Source organism: Pleurodeles waltl, chromosome 3_1 (assembly GCF_031143425.1).
Source record: "Pleurodeles waltl isolate 20211129_DDA chromosome 3_1, aPleWal1.hap1.20221129, whole genome shotgun sequence".
In the NCBI taxonomy this organism is placed as follows: Eukaryota; Metazoa; Chordata; class Amphibia; order Caudata; family Salamandridae; genus Pleurodeles; species Pleurodeles waltl.
Window position 1 is genome coordinate 596,569,946 of NC_090440.1, and position 12,336 is coordinate 596,582,281.

A 12,336-nucleotide genomic window follows, 5' to 3' on the forward strand; every position below is an offset into this window, starting at 1 on the left:
AGAGTTGCAGTAGTCGTCTTAGCTACTATGTTGCAGTTTTGCAGGCTTCCAGCGCGGTCAGAAGTCGATTCCTTGGCAGAAGGTGAAAAGAGAGATGCAGAGGAACTCGGATGAGCTCTTGCATTCGTTATCTAAAGTTTCCCCAGAGACAGAGACCCTAAATAGCCAGAAAAGAGGGTTTGGCTACCTAGGAGAGAGGATAGGCTAGCAACACCTGAAGGAGCCTATCAGAAGGAGTCTCTGACGTCACCTGGTGGCACTGGCCACTCAGAGCAGTCCAGTGTGCCAGCAGCACCTCTGTTTCCAAGATGGCAGAGGTCTGGAGCACACTGGAGGAGCTCTGGACACCTCCCAGGGGAGGTGCAGGTCAGGGGAGTGGTCACTCCCCTTTCCTTTGTCCAGTTTCGCGCCAGAGCAGGGCTAAGGGGTCCCCTGAACCGGTGTAGACTGGCTTATGCAGAATTGGGCACATCTGTGCCAAGAAAGCATTTCCAGAGGCTGGGGGAGGCTACTCCTCCCCTGCCTTCACACCATTTTCCAAAGAGAGAGGGTGTAACACCCTCTCTCAGAGGAAGTTCTTTGTTCTGCCATCCTGGGCCACGCCTGGCTGGACCCCAGGAGGGCAGATGCCGGTCTGAGGGGTTGGCAGCAGCAGCAGCTGCAGTGAAACCCCAGGAAAGGCAGTTTGGCAGTACCAGGGTCTGTGCTACAGACCACTGGGATCATGGGATTGTGCCAACTATGCCAGGATGTTATAGAGGGGCAATTCCATGATCATAGACATGTTACATGGTCATATTCGGAGTTACCATTGTAAAGCTACATATAGGTAGTGACCTATATGTAGTGCACGCGTGTAATGGTGTCCCCGCACTCACAAAGTCCGGGGAATTGGCCCTGAACAATGTGGGGGCACCTTGGCTAGTGCCAGGGTGCCCTCACACTAAGTAACTTTGCACCTAACCTTTACCAGTTAAAGGTTAGACATATAGGTGACTTATAAGTTACTTAAGTGCAGTGTAAAATGGCTGTGAAATAACGTGGACGTTATTTCACTCAGGCTGCAGTGGCAGGCCTGTGTAAGAATTGTCAGAGCTCCCTATGGGTGGCAAAAGAAATGCTGCAGCCCATAGGGATCTCCTGGAACCCCAATACCCTGGGTACCTCAGTACCATATACTAGGGAATTATAAGGGTGTTCCAGTAAGCCAATGTAAATTGGTAAAATTGGTCACTAGCCTGTTAGTGACAATTTGAAAGAAATGAGAGAGCATAACCACTGAGGTTCTGATTAGCAGAGCCTCAGTGAGACAGTTAGTCACTACACAGGAAACACATTCAGGCACACTTATGAGCACTGGGGCCCTGGTGAACAGGGTCCCAGTGACACATACAACTAAAACAACATATATACAGTGAAAAATGGGGGTAAGATGCCAGGCAAAATGGTACTTTCCTACACAACCCCCCCCCCCAAACGAAGGACAATAAGACTAGCCTTGACCTGATGAGTCTTCATTGTCTAAGTGGAAATATCTGGAGAGTCCATCTGCATTGGAGTGGCTACTCCCAGGTCTATGTTCCACTGTATAGTCCATTCCCTGTAGGGATATGGACCACCTCAACAATTTAGGATTTTCACCTTTCATTTGTTTTAGCCAAAGTAGAGGTTTGTGGTCTGTCTGAACAGTGAAGTGAGTGCCAAACAGGTATGACCTCAACTTCTTCAGACCCCAGACCACAGCAAAGGCCTCCCTCTCTATGGCAGACCAACGCTTTTCTCTAGGGGTCAACCTCCTTCTAATAAAAGCAACAGCTTGATCCTGGCCCTCAGAATTAAGTTGTGATAGGACTGCCCCTACTCCTAATTCAGATGCATCAGTTTGGAAATATAATTTTTTAGAGTAACAAGGGCTTTTCAGGACAGGTGTAGAGCACATGGCCTGCTTCAGCTCCTCAAAAGCTTTCTGACAGTTTGCTGTCCATAATACCTTTTTAGGCATTTTCTTGGATGTGAGGTCATTAAGAGGGGCTGCAATGGAGCCATAGTTCTTAATGAACCTCCTGTAATACCCAGTGAGGCCTAGGAAGGCTCTCACCTGAGTCTGAGTGGTAGGGGGAACCCAATCAATAATTGTTTGGATTTCCCCCTGAAGTGGTGCAATCTGCTCCCCACCAACAAGGTGTCCCAGATAAACCACCTTACCCTGCCCTATCTGGCACTTTGAAGCCTTGATAGTGAGGCCTGCCTTTTGCATGGCCTCCAAAACTTTCCATAGGTGGACCAGGTGATCATCCCAGCTGGAGCTAAATACAGCTATATCGTCCAAATATGCTGCACTGAAAGCTTCCAGCCCTTGCAGGACTGTATTCACCAACCTCTGAAAAGTGGCAGGTGCATTTTTCAAACCAAAAGGCATTACAGTAAATTGGTAATGGCCTCCAATGGTTGAAAATGCAGTTTTAGGTTTAGCATCTTCTGACAATTTGATCTGCCAATACCCTGCAGTCAAATCAAAAGTGCTTAGATACTTGGCAGATGCCAGTGTATCTATGAGCTCATCTGCCCTGGGTATAGGGTGAGCCTCAGTTTTGGTTACCAAGTTGAGACCTCTATAGTCTACACAAAACCGCATTTCCTTCTTTCCATCTTTGGAATGGGGTTTTGGTACCAGTACCACAGGAGAAGCCCATGGACTGTCAGAGTGCTCAACCACTCCTAGTTCTAACATTTTCTGACCTCTTGCTTTATGCAGTCCCTGACATGGTCAGGCTGCCTATAGATCTTACTTTTGACAGGCAAGCTGTCTCCAGTATCATTAGTGTGCTCACACCAAGAAGTGGTACCTGGCACAGTAGAGAAGAGTTCAGAGAATTGATCTAGGAGATTTATGCAATTGTCTTTCTGCTCAGCAGTAAGACAATCAGCCAAAACTACACCTTCCACCAGAGCATCTTGTTCTGTGGAAGAGAAGAGATCAGGTAGAGGATCACTGTCTTCTTCCTGTCCCTCATCTGTTGCCATGAGCAGGGTGAGATCAGCCCTGTCATAGTAGGGTTTCAGGCGGTTTACATGGAGTACCCTAAGGGGACTCCTTCCAGTGCCTAAGTCAACTAAATAGGTGACTTCTCCCTTTTTCTCAACAATTGTGTGGGGTCCACTCCATTTATATTGGAGTGCTCTTGGGGCCACAGGCTCCAAGACCCACACTTTCTGTCCTGGTTGGTACTGCACCAAAACAGCCTTCTGATCATGCCATTGCTTCTGGAGCTCTTGGCTGGCCTGAAGGTTCTTACTGGCCTTTTTCATGTACTCAGCCATCCTTGATCTGAGGCCAAGTACATAATCCACAATATCCTGCTTAGGAGCTTTTAAAGGTTTTTCCCAACCCTCCTTTACAAGTGTGAGTGGACCCCTAACAGGGTGTCCAAAAAGAAGTTCAAAGGGGCTGAAGCCCACTCCTTTCTGGGGTACCTCCCTGTAGGCAAAAAGGAGGCATGGTAGAAGGATATCCCATCTCCTGCGGAGTTTTTCTGGGAGACCCATAATCATGCCTTTGAGAGTTTTATTAAATCTCTCCACCAGTCCAGTTGTTTGTGGATGATAGGGTGTTGTGAACTTGTACGTTACACCACACTCCTTCCACATGGCCTTTAAGTATGCAGACATGAAATTGCTTCCCCTGTCTGATACTACTTCCTTTGGGAAGCCCACCCTGGAAAATATTCCCAGGAGGGCCTTTGCCACTGCAGGTGCTGTAGTGGTCCTTAAAGGAATAGCTTCAGGATATCTTGTGGCATGGTCCACTACCACCAAGATGAATCTATTGCCTGAATCAGTAGGAGGGTCAAGGTGGCCAACTATGTCAACCCCTACCCTTTCAAAGGGAACCCCAACCACAGGCAGTGGAATAAGGGGTGCCTTTGGGGTGCCACCTGTTTTGCCACTGGCTTGACTGGTTTCACAGGACTTACAAAATTCCTTTGTGTCCTCAGACATTCTAGGCCAATGAAACAGGGGAACAAGCCTGTCCCAAGTTTTCATTTTTCCTAGATGCCCAGCTAGGGGAATGTCATGTGCCAGGGTTAGGAGGAACTTTCTGTACTCCTGAGGAATCACTAATCTCCTGGCAGTTCCATGTTTAGGATCCCTATGCTCAGTGTACAAGAGGTTGTCCTCCCAGTAAACTCTGTGAGAGTCACTGACATCCCCATTAGCCTGTTTGACAGCTTGCTGTCTGAGACCCTCTAATGTGGGACAGGTTTGCTGTGCCACACTCAGCTCCTCTCTGGCAGGCCCCCCTTCACCCAAAAGCTCAGCAGTGTCTGCTTCCAGCTCCTCTGGTGTAGGTTCTGCACAGGGAGGGAATTCTTCTTCCTCAGAAGTTGAATCCACTGTAGAGGGAGGGATAGTAGGAAGTGGTTTGCTTCTACTAGCCATAGCTTTAGGGAGCACTTTGTCCATTGTTCCAGGATCCAAGCTTCCCTGTCCTTTTTTGCTTTTTGGCCAGAGCCCTTGTCAAAGCAAAAATATGCCCTGGGATGCCCAGCATTGCTGCATGGGCCTCCAACTCCACATCTGACCAAGCTGATGTCTCCAAATCATTTCCTAGTAGACAGTCTACAGGTAAATCTGTGGATACCACAACTTTCTTTGGACCAGTAACCCCCCCCCAGTTGAGATTAACAACAGCCATGGGGTGGCTAAGTGTGTTGTTGTGAGCATCGGTTACTTGGTACTGGTGACCAAGTAGGTGTTGTTCAGGGTGGACCAGTTTCTCTATGACCATAGTCACACTGGCTCCAGTGTCCCTGTAGGCCTGAACCTCAACACCATTTATTAGGGGTAGCTGCTTGTACTTATCCATATTAAGGGGACAAGCAACTAAGGTGGCTAAATCAATAGCCCCCTTAGAGACTAACACAACCTCTGTGGCCTCCCTAACAAGGCCAACCCCAACTAAGTTACCAATAGTGAGCCCAGCTACTCCCTTGGATTGGCTATTAGTAGGTTTGCTCCCACCACCACTGCTATTAGTAGGGACACTAGGGGTAGCAGTAGGGGTTGTAGTGGTAGGAGGCTTGGTGCTTTTCTTTGGACAACTGGGATCTGTTGTCCAATGGCCTTTAACTTCATATAAATAGTACCATGGTTTCTTTTCTTTGTTTTGATTAAAGGAGGATTTGGACCCACCACCCCCACCAGAGTGTTTTTGTGGGCCTGATGAAGACTCATTTTTAGATTTGTCCCCACCCTTGTCAGAAGACTTACCATCCTTCTTTTTGTTGCCATCTTTGTCACCCCCTGTATGAACTTTTCTGTTCACCCTTGTTCTGACCCATTTGTCTGCCTTCTTTCCCAATTCTTGGGGAGAGGTCAGATCAGAGTCCACCAAGTACTGGTGCAACAAATCAGACACACAATTATTAAGAATATGCTCTCTCAGGATCAAGTTATACAGGCTGTCATAATCAGTAACTTTACTGCCATGTAACCACCCCTCCAAGGCCTTCACTGAATGGTCAATGAAATCAACCCAGTCTTGTGAAGACTCCTTTTTGGTCTCTCTGAACTTTATCCTGTATTGTTCAGTGGTTAAGCCATAACCATCCAGGAGTGCATTCTTAAGAACTGTAAAATTATTGGCATCACTTTCTTTCACAGTAAGGAGCCTATCCCTACCTTTTCCACTAAATGATAGCCATAGGATAGCAGCCCACTGCCTTTGAGGGACATCCTGTACAACACAGGCCCTTTCAAGTGCAGCAAACCACTTGTTAATGTCATCCCCCCCCTTATAAGGGGGAACTATCTTGTGCAGATTCCTGGAATCATGCTCTTTTGCAGGATGACTATGGGGAATACTGCTGCTGCCACCATGGGTTTCTAAACCCAACTTCTGTCTTTCCCTCTCTAGTTCAAAAGACTGTCTATCCAAATCCAGCTGTTGCTTTTTAAGCTTCAGTCTGGTTTGTTCCACCCTCAACTTATTGAGTTCCCTCTCTAGCATTCTGTCAACAGGGTTGGTGGGAGGGACATTCCTAGATACAGAGGTATGATGGGAATGAACAGAAGGAGACCTGTCCGTTACAGAAGCCACCCTAACAGCTTGGCTAACAGAAACATCACTACCAGTATGGTGAGAATAAATGCTTTTGCTATGATGTGAGACAACACTATTTGTATGGTGTGGCTCATCATCATTACCAACTATGCTAGACTGTCTAGTAATGGGCAGGCTAAGAAGTTTCTTTCCTGAACCTTTTCCTGGGGGAGTCCCTGGATCAGATTGAGAACCATTAGCTACTCTTTCAACAGATGGGGCACTTTTAGCCTTATCTTGTTCTCTAAGCATATTAAGTAACAGTTCCAAGGAAGGATTCTTCCCTACACTCAAACCTCTTTCTATGCAGACACTCCTTGCTCCTTTCCAGCTAAGGTGATCATATGCAAGTTTGGACAGATCAACATTTTGGCCTGTGCCAGACATTTTTAGAGAGAGTTAAAGTGATAGAAAAAGAGAAAAAAGTTTTCAGAACTTTTTAGAAAGACAGAAAAAAAAACTTTTTCAACTTTTAAGAACTTTTTTAAAGTTTAGAAGTACTTTTCAGCACTTAGAAAAGAGTGAAAAGAGGAAATGCAAAACTTTTTGGCTATGTGTATATACACTGACCTTGTTTTGTATATTTTTCTCTTATGAAAAGTACAATGACAAGAGTGGTAAGTAGTCTCAAAGCACTTATCCCACCACTGCACAACCAATGTAGGAGGCTGGACTGGCTTGTAGTGAGTACCAAGGGGTACTTGCACCTTGCACCAGGCCCAGTTATCCCTTATTAGTGTATAGGGTGTCTAGCAGCTTAGGCTGATAGATAATGGTAGCTTAACAGAGCAGCTTAGGCTGAACTAGGAGACGTGTGAAGCTACTACAGTACCACCTAGTGTCATATGCACAATATCATAAGAAAACACAATACACAGTTATACTAAAAATAAAAATAAAGGTACTTTATTTTTATGACAATATGCCAAAGTATCTTAGAGTGTACCCTCAGTGAGAGGATAGGAAATATACACAAGATATATATACACAATAGCAAAAATATGCAGTATAGTCTCGGAAACAGTGCAAACAATGTATAGTTACAATAGGATGCAATGGGGAAACATAGGGATAGGGGCAACACAAACCATATACTCCAAAAGTGGAATGCGAACCACGAATGGACCCCAAACCTATGTGACCTTGTAGAGGGTCGCTGGGACTATTAGAAAATAGTGAGAGTTAGAAAGATAACCCTCCCCAAGACCCTGAAAAGTGAGTGCAAAGTGCACTAAAGTTCCCCAAAAGACAAAGAAGTCGTGTTAGAGGAATAATGCAGGAAAGACACAAACCAACAATGCAACAACGCTGGATTTCCAATCTGGGGTACCTGTGGAACAAGGGGACCAAGTCCAAAAGTCACAAGCAAGTCGGAGATGGGCAGATGCCCAGGAAATGCCAGCTGCGGGTGCAAAGAAGCTTCTACTGGACAGAAGGAGCTGCGGTTTCTGCAGGAACGCAAAGGGCTAGAGACTTCCCCTTTGGAGGACGGATCCCGCTTGTCTTGTAGAGTCGTGCAGAAGTGTTTTCCCGCCGAAATAACGCCAACAAGCCTTGCTAGCTACAAATCGTGTGGTTAGCGTTTTTGGATGCTGCTGTGGCCCTGGAGGGACCAGGAGGTTGCAAATTGGACCAGGAGAGAGAGGGGACGTCGAGCAAGACAAGGAACCCTCTCAACAGCAGGTAGCCTCCGTAGAAGTGCCAGAAACAGGCACTACAAGGATGCGTGAAACAGTGCTCACCCGAAGTCGCACAAAGGAGTCCCACGTCGCCGGAGACCAACTTAGAAAGTCGTGCAATGCAGGTTAGAGTGCCGTGGACCCAGGCTTGGCTGTACACAAAGGATTTCTGCCGGAAGTGCACAGGGGCCGGAGTAGCTGCAAAAGTCGCGGTTCCCAGCAATGCAGCCCAGCGAGGTGAGGCAAGGACTTACCTCCACCAAACTTGGACTGAAGAGTCACTGGACTGTGGGGGTCACTTGGACAGAGTCGCTGGATTCGAGGGACCTCGCTCGTCGTGCTGAGAGGAGACCCAAGGGACCAGTAATGCAGCTTTTTGGTGCCTGCGGTTGCAGGGGGAAGATTCCGTCGACCCACGGGAGATTTCTTCGGAGCTTCTGGTGCAGAGAGGAGGCAGACTACCCCCACAGCATGCACAAGCAGGAAAACAGTTGAGAAGGCGGCAGGATCAGCGTTACAGAGTTGCAGTAGTCGTCTTTGCTACTATGTTGCAGGTTTGCAGGCTCCCAGCACGGTCAGCAGTCGATTCCTTGGCAGAAGGTGAAGAGACAGATGCAGAGGAACTCGGATGAGCTCTTGCAGTCGTTATCTAAAGTTTCCCCAGAGACAGAGACCCTAAATAGCCAGAAAAGAGGGTTTGGCTACCTAGGAGAGAGGATAGGCTACTAACACCTGAAGGAGCCTATCAGAAGGAGTCTCTGACGTCACCTGGTGGCACTGGCCACTCAGAGCAGTCCAGTGTGCCAGCAGCACCTCTGTTTCCAAGATGGCAGAGGTCTGGAGCACACTGGAGGAGCTCTGGACACCTCCCAGGGGAGGTGCAGGTCAGGGGAGTAGTCACTCCCCTTTCCTTTGTCCAGTTTCGCGCCAGAGCAGGGCTAAGGGGTCCCCTGAACCGGTGTAGACTGGCTTATGCAGAATTGGGCACATCTGTGCCCAACAAAGCATTTCCAGAGCCTGAGGGAGGCTACTCCTCCCCTGCCTTCACACCATTTTCCAAAGGGAGAGGGTGTAACACCCTCTCTCAGAGGAAGTCCTTTGTTCTGCCTTCCTGGGCCAGGCCTTGCTGGACCCCAGGAGGGCAGATGCTTGTCTGAGGGGTTGGCAGCAGCAGCAGCTGCAGTGAAACCCCAGGAAGGGCAGTTTGGCAGTATCAGTGTCTGTGCTACGGACCACTGGGATCATGGGATTGTGCCAACTATGCCAGGATGGTATAGAGGGGGCAATTCCATGATCATAGACATGTTACATGGCCATATTCGGAGTTACCATTTTGAAGCTACATATAGGTAGTGACCTATATGTAGTGCACGCGTGTAATGGTGTCCCCGCACTCACAAAGTTCAGGGAATTGGCTCTGAACAATGTGGGGGCACCTTGGCTAGTGCCAGGGTGCCCTCACACTAAGTAACTTTGCACCTAACCTTTACCAGGTAAAGGTTAGACACATAGGTGACTTATAAGTTACTTAAGTGCAGTGTAAAATGGCTGTGAAATAACGTGGACGTTATTTCACTCAGGCTGCAGTGGCAGGCCTGTGTAAGAATTGTCAGAGCTCCCTATGGGTGGCAAAAGAAATGCTGCAGCCCATAGGGATCTCTTGGAACCCCAATACCCTGGGTACCTCAGTACCATATACTAGGGAATTATAAGGGTGTTCCAGTAAGCCAATGTAAATTTGTAAAAATGGTCACTAGCCTGTTAGTGACAATTTGGAAAGAAATGAGAGAGCATAACCACTGAGGTTCTGATTAGCAGAGCCTCAGTGAGACAGTTAGTCACTACACAGGTAACACATTCAGGCACACTTATGAGCACTGGGGCCCTGGGTTACCAGGGTCCCAGTGACACATACAACTAAAACAACATATATACAGTGAAAAATGGGGGTAACATGCCAGGCAAGATGGTACTTTCCTACAAGCGGTGCTTGCCTTGTTCAATGGTGCTTGCCATGGCGGTCTTTGCCCTGTTCAGCGGTGCTTGAGTTGGCAGTCTTTGCCCTGTTCAGCGGTGCTTGCCCTGTTCAGCGGTGCTTGCCTTGTTCAGCGGTGCTTGCCATGGCGGTCTTTGCCCTGTTCAGCGGTGCTTGAGTTGGCAGTCTTTGCCCTGTTCAGCGGTGCTTGCCCTGTTCAGCAGTGCTTGCCATGGCGGTCTTTGCCCTGTTCAGCGGTGCTTGCCATGGCGGTCTTTGCCCTGTTCAGCGGTGCTTGCCCTGTTCAGCGGTGCTTGCCATGGCGATCTTTGCCCTGTTCAGCGATCCTTGCCCTGGCAGTCCGTCATTGCCCAGCTGGGCTGTGGCTGGCGGTCCTTCATGGGTCAGCTGGGCTGTGGCTTGTGGGGCCCTCCTGGGCAGCTGGGCTGTGGCTTGTGGGGCCCTCCTGGGCAGCTGGGCTGTGGCTTGTGGGACCCTCCTGGGCAGCTGGGCTGTGGGTTGTGGGGCCCTCCTGGGCAGCGACGATGGGGCTGCCGGTGGCCTCCTGGGCAGCGACAATAGGGCTGGCGGTGGGCTCCTGGGTAGCGACGGTGGGGCTGGCGGTGGTCTCCTGGCCAGCGACGATGGGGCTGGCGGTGGCCTCCTGGGCAGCGACGATGGGGCTGGCGGTGGCCTCCTGGCCACCGGGGATGATGGCGGTCTTCTCCGCCGTGCTGCTTCTCACTGATTTTGCAGGTTTCTTCTGCCCCTTCCCCAACTTGGGAGGAGTCACTGCGGCTTCGCTGGCTGGAGTCTTCCTCCTCTCCCGCCGGGCACTGTCCAACTTCTGGTGCTTCACGGGGGGACTGGCTGTGCTGTGGCTCCGTGACAGACTGGCTGGCCTGGTGGCTGTTGCACTCCACATACTTGTAACAACAGGCACCACTGGTCCCGGAGATTTTTTGGCTGAGGTGCTAGCACGGGACCTATGAGTTGGGGGGGTGGTGGGAAAAAGGTTAAGGGGGGACAGGGAAAGTTGTTTGGACACACTGGGATGGGTAGCTGGAGGGGGTTTGGGAGTGGAGGAAGAGGTAGTGGTTGTAGGAGGTATAACTTTTGTGGATTTGGGTGCAGGTGCAGGTGCATGCGCTGGAGGCCGTCGTGAGGTGGATGGCTGTTGGGTGGGTGTGTGCCTGCGTTTGTGTATCTTAGGAGGGGCGTCACAGACACACTGGGAGAGGACACAGGGGACGTGTGGATGGTAGTGGGGGTGGTGACTGCAAGTGAGCGGGGTGTGCTGGTGGGTGTGCTGGAGAGGGACATAGTGGCTGTAGAGGTAGTGCATGCAGGTGTGAGTGTAGACGAGACTGGGAGGGAGGAGGGAGACGAGGAGGAGGGGGACACAGTGGAGGCAGTGGATGTTGGTGTGTCTGCATGTGTGTGATGCTTGCGTGAGTGCCTGTGGGATGTGTGGTGCTTATGTTTGCCTGAGCTTCCCTTGTGTGGTGAGGTGTGTGCAGGCTGGTCTGATAGTGTGCTTGGGGTAGGCAGAGTTACAGGGGATTGGGTCTGGGTGGAGGAAGTTGGAGGGGGAGGCTAGACACAGGGACAATGGCTGCCATCAGTGCCGAGGCCAGAGTTTGAAGGGTTCGATGAAGGGCAGCCTGACCAGAATGAATGCCCTCCAGGAATGCATTTGTGTGTTGCAATTCCCTTTCTACACCCTGGATGGCATTCAAAATGGTAGACTGCCCAACAGTGAGTGACCTGAGGAGGTCAATGGCCTCCTCACTGAGGGCAGCAGAGGTGACAGGGGCAGGGCCTGAGGTGCCTGGGGCGAAGGTGATGCCCACCTTCCTGGGTGAGCGGGCACGGGGCACACGCTGAGGGGCTGCTGGGAGGGCGGTGCTGGTAGGGGGGGGTGGTGGCTGTACCTGTTGAAGTGGGGGGCACAGATGTTGCCGCCACCACAAGGGAGCTCCTATCGGAGGACGAGTCCGTGTCGCTGGTTGCAGATCCTGTGACCGCCGTGGTGCTCCCCTCGCCCTCCGTCCCACTGGTGTATTCTGAGTCCGTAGTGTGAGCCTCCATGCCCATGTGGGATGCAGCTCCCTCGTGCTCCGGTGCCACTGTACCTCCTCCTGATGATGCTAATGCACACAAGAACAGGGAGACCGCAAAAAAAGGGGGAGGGGGAAACAGAAGAAAGACAGGTTGAGTGCATGGCTTACCGCTACCGTTGGCGGACAATACAGACACAGCAGCCCCCTGCACTACGTCACGCTGTTGGGCTCTACAGTTGCAATTACTGGGAAATGGCCTACAAGGTTATGGACGACATCTGCACACATAGAAGACCCTGGGGCATGAATAGCTGTACTTGGCACTCTACAGAGGTGGGGTTGGGGATACAGGGCCATGCCTTATGAATGGGCCTAGCCTACGGAACTCGCCCTAGCCTAGGGGAACCCACAGCCCTCCTCCCCCACCCAGACACCTTCACTGCACGCAAAGTCAGCTTAATGATAGTCTACTCACCCCCTTGTGTCTGCTGTGATGCCCTCAAGCGCCCATCCAAC